The 12,009-nt window shown below is 39.1% G+C and overlaps 1 long non-coding RNA gene across 1 annotated transcript; it reads left to right on the forward strand.

Annotated features, from left to right (window-relative positions):
- The first annotated feature begins 1,026 nt into the window (after nucleotides 1–1,026).
- Nucleotides 1,027–8,159, forward strand: LOC136247328 (uncharacterized). The gene is made up of 3 exons (XR_010697402.1): nucleotides 1,027–1,277; nucleotides 1,329–1,780; nucleotides 7,944–8,159. It is a non-coding gene; the product is annotated as an uncharacterized lncRNA (long non-coding RNA).
- The last annotated feature ends 3,850 nt before the right edge of the window (nucleotides 8,160–12,009 follow it).

Below are 12,009 nucleotides of genomic sequence, written 5' to 3' on the forward strand. Positions count from 1 at the left end.
AAAACTCTTCAACAGTTTAGAAGTGATGGAGAGCGGAGAAAGTTGTATAAATATGTCAGTGATGTGGCTTCCTCACTTAACATTGAAGTTTCCCCACTAAATAGTCGGCCCCAACGTAGCCAGTGATTGCCAAAACGGCTTGAACATGGTGTTATCCTGCAATCTGTAGGATCAAGACAGCCAGTAGAGAGTCATGAAGAGTATAAGATTTCCTTATATTATCCAGTTATTGATGCCATAATGTCTGAGCTTCACAAAAGGTTTGAGGGTAACAATCTGGCACTGATGAAAGCAATCCAGTGTTGCAGTCCAGAGTCAGTACACTTTCTTGATATAGACCACCTGGCACCTTTAATTGAAGGATATAATCTTAGTGAAGATTTGCTCACAGCAGAATGTTTAGTAGCTAAACGTACATTCGATGAAAAAGACCTCACCTCCATTAGTGATGTGCTCAAAGAAATCTATCCGTTAAAGGTTGCATTCCCTACCATGGTTAAACTTCTTCAAATTTCTCTCACTATAGTGGAAGCACTGCAGAGTGTGAAAGGTCATTTTCATGCCTTAAGCGTACTAAGAGCTTCTTGCGATCCACAATGTCTGAGGAGCGGTTGAATAACTTGGCTATCTTGTCCATCAAACGGGACCTGTCAGCAAATATTTCAATGGATGAAGTTATCCAGAAGTTTGCTGGGAAAGATAAAAACAGAAAAATAAAATTATCGTAAAACTTGTACTGATGACACTATTACTGTCTACCCACTTCATACATGCACAACTTTTCTTTGTAATTAATAGAACATCATTGATTTTTCACTTTCAGTATAACAGCTGTGCTGTTTGCATTTAATATAACTTTTGTAGCCAATCATGTAATTTTATATGTACTCAGTCGTTTGATGCTATTTGCAATAATTAACTTTACTTACTCTGACTATGCATTGCTGGTTTGAGGTCTCTGTTGTCCTGTACAGATTCCAGAACCACGAGGTGCACCACGTAAGGCAATAAATAGAATGATGAAGATCGCGTGATCGTAAACCGCAGGCCGGGGGCTGAGACATCACGAAGAGTTTTAAATTTCTGGTGTTGGATGTATGTGTGATCAATATAGAAGATGTGATTGTGCCCTCATCGTAGTGCAGCAAGGGAACGCGCGGAATGGAGGCTGGCTGGTAATCTGACAGCTGTAGTTTGTGAAACGATTAAATGTTAGCGAGAACACCCAAGTCACCCATTGGAAATATTGAGTTCAATGCTTAGACATTTTAATGACGGTATGGAATAACGTCTTATTTGAACAGGTTATTTGTTCTGATCTGTTGCAGGTGCCAGGTGGTTTTACGGCACTGCCACGTGATAGTAAGCGCCCTGTGCTATACAACCAGGTCTGACAAGGTGTGGTCAGTACTGTACAAGGTAGCGAAGGCAACCAATATTTTAGCGTTTATGATTAGTAAGGCTGTAGCTTCCTACACACAGATATAGGATATCTGGATCGTACAGATAGTCATCGTAGTTTCCTGCACGCAAGGATAGTTAGATCATGCAGATAGTCATCGTAGCTAGGTGTTTTTTTTGTTGATAATTATATTGATGTCCATATGAAAATGTGTATGTGTTTTGCATGCTTTGGGGTCTGCCCACCCAATGCCCGGGCATGGCTAAATCTCTAGCTACGCCACTGATCCAGGATGGTGGCTTCTACATTGTCATGTGACACATCACCATGCAAAAGGAATGACTGTTTTAATTAAAGAGCTGCAAAGAACCCCATCAGGTTAGAACATAATGCCACAATTGTTTTTGTGTGTGTGTCAGTCTTTAGCAAGACTATGTTTGTTGGCACCTCCTCGTGGTGACCCCTGGGCAGTGTTTTGCAGTGTTTGCAGATACCAGAAGGTCTACTCCTGGTGCTGGTGATATGGTTGCTTGGAGGGAAGGTGTAGGTATTGTATTGGATAAGAGAGCTACAGCTGCATGGAGGTAAGCTGGTGAGCTATGGAAGCCAGATAGTTCTAGGGTGATTGTGGTTAGGTTGAAATGGACTCAACAACATTGGCAGGAATCAGATGAAACTTTTGTGACTATTGCCTGTGCCTATGCACCAACTGCCAAGGCTCCTCTTGCCCAGTTTTTGGAACAATTGTAGAATACATACGTAGGATGATGTCCCTCTGAGTGACACCCTTGTGATATTGGGAGATTTTAATGTTAGGGTGGGTGTGTTTGATTCTGCCAATGGCTTGTGGGTTTGGAACTACATGGGATTGTAGAAAGAAACTTTGCTTTTGAAGAGTTTCTTCAGTTTGGTGAATCAAATCAACTCACTGTGATGAATACTTGTTTTGAGAAGAAAACAATGCATCATGGCACTTGGGTCAGCGTTGAAACCGGGTCGGGTCATCCGGGTCACATTTTCTCCGGGTCATCCGGGTCTGACCCGGTTTACAATTTATCCGGGTCTGACCCAGATTGGATCACGTGAGAAACGAAATTGTTCGTTTGACGACGTGGAAACTTCTAAACGCTATCGCGTAGCTCTTTCGTGAGCCACGCCCACTTATCGCATTACCAACATACGCGAGGGTAGCTATTGTCAGTAGGTGAAGACCCTTTTTTTTGGTCTTCAACCTACAGATAGGCTGAAGTTGCAATATTTACTCAACACGAATCGAACGCTCAAAATGTAGACTAGTTCGCTCGCTCGAGACTAGCCGAAACACGTCTCGGCTTTAATTAATCCGGGTCACATCCGGGTCAAATCCGGGTCTGACCCGGATTGCTATCCGGGTCAGTGGGTCATCCGGGTCAGCAGTAGTGACCCGGTTTCAACGTTGACTTGGGTGCACCTGGCAACCAAGTGTTGCCATATGATCAATTTTATAGTGACGAAGACCAACCAAAGGAGATGCTGTTTGGATGTGGAGGTGATAAGAGGAGCTAACTGCTGGACAGATTATTATTTGGTAAGAGGCAGACTGAGAATGATGCTTCCACAGACAGCAGGTGTTAATAAGTGCCCCTTACCAGTTTCTGTGCATAGCGCCTGAGATGTGTGACTCTTACGTGCAGCCATTGTAGGAGAAGTTGTCTGATTGGAGCCTCTGTGAGAATACAGCAGAAGAGTATTGGAACCATCTGCGATCATGTACAACAAGCTATGCTGAAGAGTCTATTGGTAGAGGAGTCCGCTCTAACTCAGAGTGGTTTGAGGAGAGTGTAAATGTGCTGAAACCACTCATAGAGGAGAAGAACCAAGCACATTCAAGATACTTGCAAGTTGGTACGAGACCTCGTAAACGAACTTTTAGAAGGCTCCAATGTATGGTGCAGAAGCCAAAAGGGAGTAGATTTTGAAAGTTGCTGCAGAAGGTGAGGAATCTGTGAAGGATGGTAGAACTAGATGGGACTGTATCTGTAAGTTACAGTGAGTTCATGGTGACAGAAGGCAAGTGAGGCCCACTGCAGTTCTGAAGGATGATGGTCAATTAACTAAGGGACCTGAAGAGGTACTTAATCATCGTTAACAACATTTTAAGAAAGCATTTAATGTCCAGAGTATCTATGATGATAAAGTGGTTGCTGCTATGCCTGCTCTTGAGCCAATGTTACATCTTGATGATCCCCCTATGATGAAGGAGCTGAAGACTGCCCTGTCTAGACCGAAGGCAAGGAAACCAGGTGGACTATCAGGGATCCTTCCAGAGATGATTTTGTGTGGTGGTCCTGCTTTTGATAGCAGGCTGCTTACTTTGTTTGAGACTGTGTGGAGGGAACGAGAAGGTTTTAAGGATTAGAAGGACACTGTGATGTACCAGTGCCCAAGAAGGGCAATCTCCAATCCTGTGACAACTGGCTAAGGATTAGCTTGTTGGATGTTGTAGGGAAGTGATGGGTAGAATTATTCAGGAATGGCTTCAGATGATTGTTGAAGAGTTGTTACCAGACTTGCAATGTGGATTTCAGAGAGGAAGAGTTTGTGTGGACATGATTTTTGTAGCTAGACAGTTGATGGAGAAGACAGGAGAACATGGGGACTCACTATTTAAGATGTTTATGGATCTGAAGAAAGCTTATGATTCTGTACCTAGGAATGCCTTGTGGGCTGTCTTGGCTAAGTGTGGTGTGTCTCCTATACAATGCTGAGCATTATCAAGTCCTTCCATGAAGGAATACAGGCTGGAGTTAGGGTGGGGAGTGCTGTTACCAATTGTTTTGAGGTTTGAAATGGTTTGAGGCAAGGTTGCACCATGGCACCAACTTCATTCAACATCTATTTTAATGCAATGGTGACCAGGTTGTGCAGTCAGAGTGGGGAGACTGGAGTGCCTATTTTGTATAAACATGGTATATAGAAAGCTGGTGGGAGATCAAACTGCAAAGTCTAGGTTATTGAAAGTGCAGGTGACTGAGTCGCAGTTCACTGATGACCTTGCTTTGTACACTGTAACTTGTACAGCCTTTGAGTCATTTTGTAGGAGATTTGTCCAAGTGGCAAGTTTTTATGGTCTGTTAGCTTGCCTAAGACAAACGGTTTGGCAGTGGAGCCTCAGTTGGTGACGGTGATGATTCCTCAGTGGTGGTTGAAGGTGGCGAGCTGGAAATGGTGGGAGATTTTACTTATTTAGGTTCCACGTTGTCTAGTGATGGCGAGATCACTGCAGGAGTTAGCTGTAGAATTTCTAAGGCTTCCAAAGCCTTTGGTTGCCTGAGGGTACCAGTCTTCCTTAATCACACTGTGTCCATTAATATCAAGAGAGCTGTCTATAAGGCTGTGGTGATTTATAATTTGCTATATGGAGCAGAGACCAGCATGGACTCTGAAGGCTCCTGATGTGAGAAGGCTAATCGCATTTCATAACCGCTGTGTACGAACAATTCTGGATGTGTCTAGATTCCAAAATCATATTACTACCCAAAAGTTGTCTGGACAATTTGGTCCATATTGGTCGATAGCTGAGTTTTAATCAAAGGCTACAGTGGCTTGTTCACCTGGGCCATATGAGTGGTGCTTATATTTGGAGAGCTATTGAAGAAAAGGCCATGCATAACATAACAATTTTGCGAATTTGGTGAATGCTCTATTAGAGTTAGTGAATGCACTCATAATGGATTTTGGTACTATACAGAGCATTTCAAGAATTCTTTTAAGCAGAAATGCTTAGCACAGTGCTATATACACCATAGGGACTATTAAACATCCTTTAATAATGAATCACATTATAGAAGTTGAACATGTCAGATGAGTTGCCAGTAGCAGTGTGAATATAGTTCACAATTGTATGATTTTATTAGCTAGATAAACAGCCATCTAACCACTCAAAATGTCAAAATAAATAAAATGTGACCTGATCTTGGAAAACCTACCTTTTTGGCACATGCGTCAATTTTTTGTTTTATAGCTTAAATGAGGTACTAGGTGCTCATCTATCTTGTGTTAAAATTTCAGCTAAATATTTTTAAGCATTCCTGAGATATGGCCGATTTTCTGTCCTGTACATTACAAACTAACTTTTATGGTAATGTATTGAGTTCTGTGGGTGATTAAGGGTGACAAATGGTGACAAATCACTTTGTTTACTAATAATTCCATTCTCACCATCTAAAATACTTTAAAAGACATTTCTGGTAGATTAATGAAGTATTCTTGGTACTTTTCTACAATTAAAAGCCATGTATCATTGTCTAAGACTAAGTTTTAGCCATTCCAGCACCTGAACAAATCACCCAATTTGTAAGTTACTTGTTGTCCCATGCATGTGAAATTACTACATGGTCTGATATAATCATCCATATCTCCTAGGAAAAAGAAGCTATGGGTGTGAAACTTCACAGCAAGAAGGTTTAATAGTTGCTTTATCCAAATGTGAAAAAAAATTAATCTTAAAAAATATTGTTGAAATTTTCATGTGAGTTTTCCCAAAAAGTTAGCTTGTGCCCAAAAGGTAGGTTTTCAAAGATCCGGTCACAAATGATTGCAGGTATATAACTACTAGTGATATGAGCACAATTATTTTGAGCTACTCTAATACAGCAGTCACCTATTTTTAGATTTATTTTTGTTACAGCGCACAGCAATCCTTCAAAGAGTAATTATAGGTTTTGACGTTTAGAGTATTATTAGCAGTACTGTATGGACTAATGAATTCATTGCAATTATGAATCTTGTTTAAGATAATGGTGGAGACATAATCCAGACACTTATAACCATATGAATACAATTTGCAATTGTATGGATTTCATTAGTTAGATAAGCTACTGGTTGATCAATATAGCTGTCTGCACATGTCAATTAGCTCTCGGTACTGCTATTTGTGATTTATGACAAAGCCATTTTAAAACCTTCTAATAGAACAGTCTTTCGTTTTTAAGCATTAAATAGTTGGTAATGTGATTTTATGGTGCCATGAAGCGATGGAGGGATGAAATAATGTCTGACTTACGGGCTATTAATTAGTGTTGAGGATTGGTATGTGGCATGCCTAGATTGTGAAAGGTGGTCTAACGTGTGTGCAATAGCTGTTGATGAGGTGGTGCAGTGTAGGGAAGGAAATATTTGTGCTGCCAACAGAGCATCCCAGGAAAGAAATTTTCCTTGTATTTGTGTAAGACATTTCAAATGCCAAGGAGATCTGACAAGACATCATCATTTCTGTGATGGTTGTACAATTTGTTACTAGTCCAGGATTCATCCTGAGGCTCCGCTAATCATGGTACTTGTTGCTGTGGGTGGCTTCCAAGGTTCCAAGGTCTGTGGGTATGTGTGTGTATTTGTGTGTGTGTGTGTGTGTGTGCGCGCATGTGTGTGTGTGTGTGTGTATGTTTGTTTGTACGTATGTATGTGTGTATGTATGTATGTATGTATGTATGTATGTATGTATGTATGTATGTATGTATGTATGTATGTATGGATGGATGGATGGATGGATGGGTGTATGTACATACATATGTACAGCTATCACAACACAGGTTACTAAATTCTATCGAAACCTGTGTTTCAATTTCTAAAAATTATCTTCATTGTTAAAAGAGGAGTGGTGTGCAAACTATGGGATATCGTTCTATGTACAGAGGAGCCTCGGACCCCACTTATCTGGATTCATTAACCAAACTACAGAAATGATGGCTCTATTAGAGTAGTTACTGGTAGCTGTAAATACTGAAAAATTATTTATTTTTTCTTCATGCTATTTTAAGTTTTTAAATCAGTTTCAGAGATACATACTTTTCAGACTTATGTGGACCAACCCTGATTAGGCCCCTGCTGATTATTCCAGCATAATTTAAAGCATAATGGGTGACCAAAAGTACCAAGTATAATGCCAGGGACAACATTTGAAAATTTTATTAAAATGCACAATGCAAGTGCCAAATATTAGTGCACTTCATATTTAAAATCATGTAATATAACTTATTATAACATTTCATTCTTTGCTGGTTATTCACACTTTGTAGAAATAAGATAGAAATACTGTGATAGAGCAGTCATTTACTCTAATTCAGCAGTCAGGGAACACTAATGTACTCTAATACAATAACCAGTTCTAGAGCATAATCTTGATTTTGAAAGAATAATTTAGAGCATAATAGGCTTAGTTTTTGAGCAATGCTCAAAAGCATAATAGGCAAAACTTTTGGGCATATTAGGCCAGGGCCTATCCCTGATCCCAAGGGGCTTAGATAACTGAGGTTCCAGCATACACAACTTGGAATACAAGCAAGTACTGATGCTAGCCATGGTAGTTACAGGTTGTATAATCCAGGAGATAACATATATACGTAATTGCTTCCTATTATATGACAATTACAAGTATAAAATGTACAGTTGATACAAGTACCATTTACTAATGTATCCCTTCTGAAATTTTATTGTGCATTACATAGAACTTGTGTAAAACCAAATCAAATATTTCCACTACTTGATACTTGTTCATTTGTAGGTTCCAGTCTGATTGTTGGACCAGTGTGGATGGTGTTTGCAGGATTGCTGATTGCAATGGTGTCCATGAACACTGTGATGTGACACACGTTATAAAGAAATAAAGCACATTGGACACAAGCTATTAACAAGTGTTGGTTTAGAATGCTTTCATGTATAGCTGTTGCACAGTTGTAGTTAGCAGCACATGTTTATTAGCACTTTTTATGAAGTTAGCCAGTGGATAAAAAAAACTATTTTTTTACAACTAGCCCAAACATGAGAGGGAAGCAGGGCAGATCTAGGATTTTTTGAAAGGGGGGGCTAAGCTGGACAGGGACATAAGTATAGCTAGCCAGACATTAGAAGATACCAAGCATTCTTACAAGGCCCTAGTGGTAAGATTCGTGTAGTATCCATGTTCAATTTAGCTATTTGGAATTAGTGCGCAAAGCACACTAGCATGCGAAGCATGATCCCCAGGAAATTTTTGAAAATTAGTCCCTCTGAAGGTGAATCTGAGTATTTTTAGCAGTTTTTCAGTTGAAAACAATGGAATTTCAGTTTATCAAAACAGTTTTCCATTAAATCAAGACTGCTTGCAATATGCATTGAGTAGTTATCAACTTATCATGCATACATGATAATCTTTTCATTTGTAGCTACCAAGCATTTAGATATAGCTAGTATATACCATAATGCATCAGCTCCTCTTCAACAGCCTCAACTGTCTTTCTTACTGATAAAAAATGATGTTGGATTCCACTGGAAGGTTGGGGGTGGGTTGTTTCACAAGTCATGAAATAGGAATAATTGTGGAAAATACTTACCCCAGCCTCAACATCAACAGATTCAAGGCAGACTCTCTTTATAGAACACTAGACTATCACTTTCTAATATAAAGACCATCTGGGATTCATCAACATTGGGTGACTATGAGTCAACTACACAAGTCGGTCCCCCACACAATTACCCCCATGATCAAATAGAGCCAGATAACAGGGGAAGCCTTTGTGGGATAATGTATGGAAGAAGCATGTATAGCTAAACAGAGGCAGAAACTTGTATAGCTAAGTAGTAGTGATGTTGAATGTCACAATTATTAGTATGCATGCTCCTTAGCCTAGTAACACTTTGTTAGTCTTAGCACCAATAAAAGTGTATGGAAAAGCAGAATGTAGTGAAGGGTACTAGTAGCTATTAGCTAGTCCACTGGAAATTCTTAGCAAATTGCAACTATATTTACATTTATGGGGTTTCTGAATTTGCTGTTGTGATAGTCAACTTATTTCTAGATCTGCCGGGTTACGAAGACTGATCTATAGCTAGCTACAAATACCAGCACCATAACCCACAGCATGGGGTCATATCAGAAGGTAACTGATACCAATTTACATTCATAGACAAAAGTGCTATAGCTTCCTTCTAAACTAGCAAGAGAGTTGGTAGCTACATATTATAGCTACTAAAGCTGATGACTCTTACCAATTAAGGTTACGGTATAGTCACGGGCAATCATTCAAAATTTGAATGCCTATCAATACTTTTGGAGTAGCCCATAAAACCAGTCTAGCAGCGTGAAAAGTTTTAAATGAAGGTGAAGCCCTTCATATTTAATGTTTTTATGTAGCTACAGTGTAGTTTGAGGCAGGTGGAACACTACAATTTGTTGTAGTAACACAAGTAAGCCAGCCCGTACACCGCTCAGCTCCAGCTGTCACTACCATGTTTTTCCGCCGCCAAATACAGCAAAAGCTGTAGGCTCTATTGGCTTTTCTGGGGCATAGTGATACTGTATATTAAATTTATTAGGTCCTTTGGAAGCGTTTTTGGCGTGTTTCTTCCCAGTGACTCAGATACAAGCCTTCAAAGAGCTTGTTTCACTCGAAAAAACTACTAAAAGTTTAATAAAAGGCCTATACAACCAGTAACTTAAAAAATCGCTTCCACAGGACGTAGATATTTTATTTGTTTAGCCACTTGTTTCGAAATTATAAGGATTCAGTAATCTGTTAGTCTGGTTTTTGGCGGCGCGTTTTTATAAAACATCGTTCTATTGTAGACCACACACCCAAGAAAAGTCGTTGTTCTGTAGTAAAAACAAACAAGCACAATTAGTTGTATTGCTAACACAACACAGTTGTTGAAATTATTTATTCCTGCTTGGTTTAAAGCAGGTTTTGTAATTTGTTCCGCCCACGCATTTAAAACTATTCCGTAACCTTAAACCAACTAACACTTTTTGAATTATATAATAAATTCGTTTTAAAATATAAAACCACACTAATCACCTCTGATAGCCATAGTGGAAAACATTGCTAATTACCTGAATAAAACAAAACCCACAATTAAGCTTTTGTAACTAAAGATGCAACCCACAACCAAAACCTTTTCTTGAAGAACTCTTGATGAAAAGGAAGCTAAACTCTCCTGGAACAGAGTTGAACAATAGGTATAGTTACATAGACATTATTTGTGTTGGTAGTGATGCATAATTCCTGAAATAAGTTACACATAGAAGATTTAGGGTAGTAGTACATATAAACAAAATTTTCCTTGTGTTATATTGTCATGATAGTAGTGTGGCAAAATGTTGGTGGATGGAATGGTTGAAGGGATTTCAGGGGAGTGTGGGAGTATATTTACCTAGTTGAAACATAATCGTGGCAAGGTCAAAACTGGAAGCAATTTGAGATAATTGACTAAGACCTGGAACTAGGAAATAGCAAACAAACTTAGTGATGTACAAGCCAATTTAGATCAGATTTTAAGGCAATTATTTTATAATAATAGTGGACTGTGAAAATGACCATAACTACAAGATGCAATTTTAGTGGACCACAAGGGGAAAATATTGAAAATGGCAATCTCAAGACTGGATCTGGAGGTACTTTTAGTCAAATCCCTGTAAACATGCACAGAATTTGTATGTAATTGTTGACTTTATTCTTTTCTGTGGTGCAGCTTGCTATTTAGTCTGACTTTTACAACTAGCCAAATCACCATTTTCAACTAGCCAAAAGTCATTTACAACTAGCTTTTGGCCACCCTGAAGTTAGCTAGCTACATAATGAGGGGTCCGCCACTATTCAAAGCGTGTACGAGATTTCAAAATCACAGTAATATCTCTGAAATCAATGGTTTCATTCGTGATTTCATGATTTCAAATGTTATTTCGTGATTTCAATTTTGATTTCGTGATTTCTGTGATTTCATCATGGTTGATTCTCAAAATTCCAGAAACCTCATAATCACTTTTCAGCAAACTGGATAAAGTTAAATCACTATTTGGAAAAGTTGAGAAGGGCAGATTCCGGGGCCATAGCCGGCTGGCTGAGATCCAGGCTTGGATCCAGGCACCAGTAGTGTTGACGGTTCAGGTTGTCATTCAGTGGTGACATGATTAACAGGCAAGCTAACAGTATATCATCCAGTGTAAGAGGCTGTCTAAAATAGGATTCAGTTTGTTAGCAGCTGTCCAAGAACTTTATGCATATACTAGTTGAATAAAGGTATAAATAAGGACAAAGGAATCAGTGCACTCGGCCTTTTTACAAAGCAATTCACTGGTCTATCAATACTATTATGCTTCTTAACCACACAATGTTCAACTAGACACCACCACCCTTACCACTTCATCCAGGTACATGAACCAGCTATATGTATTCCTTCTTTCCAAGAGTTGTCATTGACTGGAATAATTTGCCAACTTCCGTGATTGAGTCAGAAAGCACTTGCACTGGCATTGCCTTACGGGAAATTACTTATACTAATCAATTACTGGACATGTAACTTATAATTAAGCAGTATTGTTGTAATGTTTATTTTGTGTAACTTTTTTCCTTGGGGTGTTACTTGCCCCTTGGCACTTCGGCATGCTGTCTGCCCAGTAATATTAATAAAGGAGCTGATGGTGATACATGTGATTAATTCAGCATATTGGAATTGGTTACTATTTAGATGGTTGCATGTCATCCATGGATCCACATGTTTTCAATTACATTTTTATCTACAAACATCACTGAATTGTAAACAATATATCTTTGGCAGGTAGGTAGACTTGAGTATAGTTATTAGGTAAATGTTCT

Source organism: Dysidea avara, chromosome 2, assembly GCF_963678975.1.
Source record: "Dysidea avara chromosome 2, odDysAvar1.4, whole genome shotgun sequence".
NCBI lineage: Eukaryota > Metazoa > Porifera > Demospongiae > Dictyoceratida > Dysideidae > Dysidea > Dysidea avara.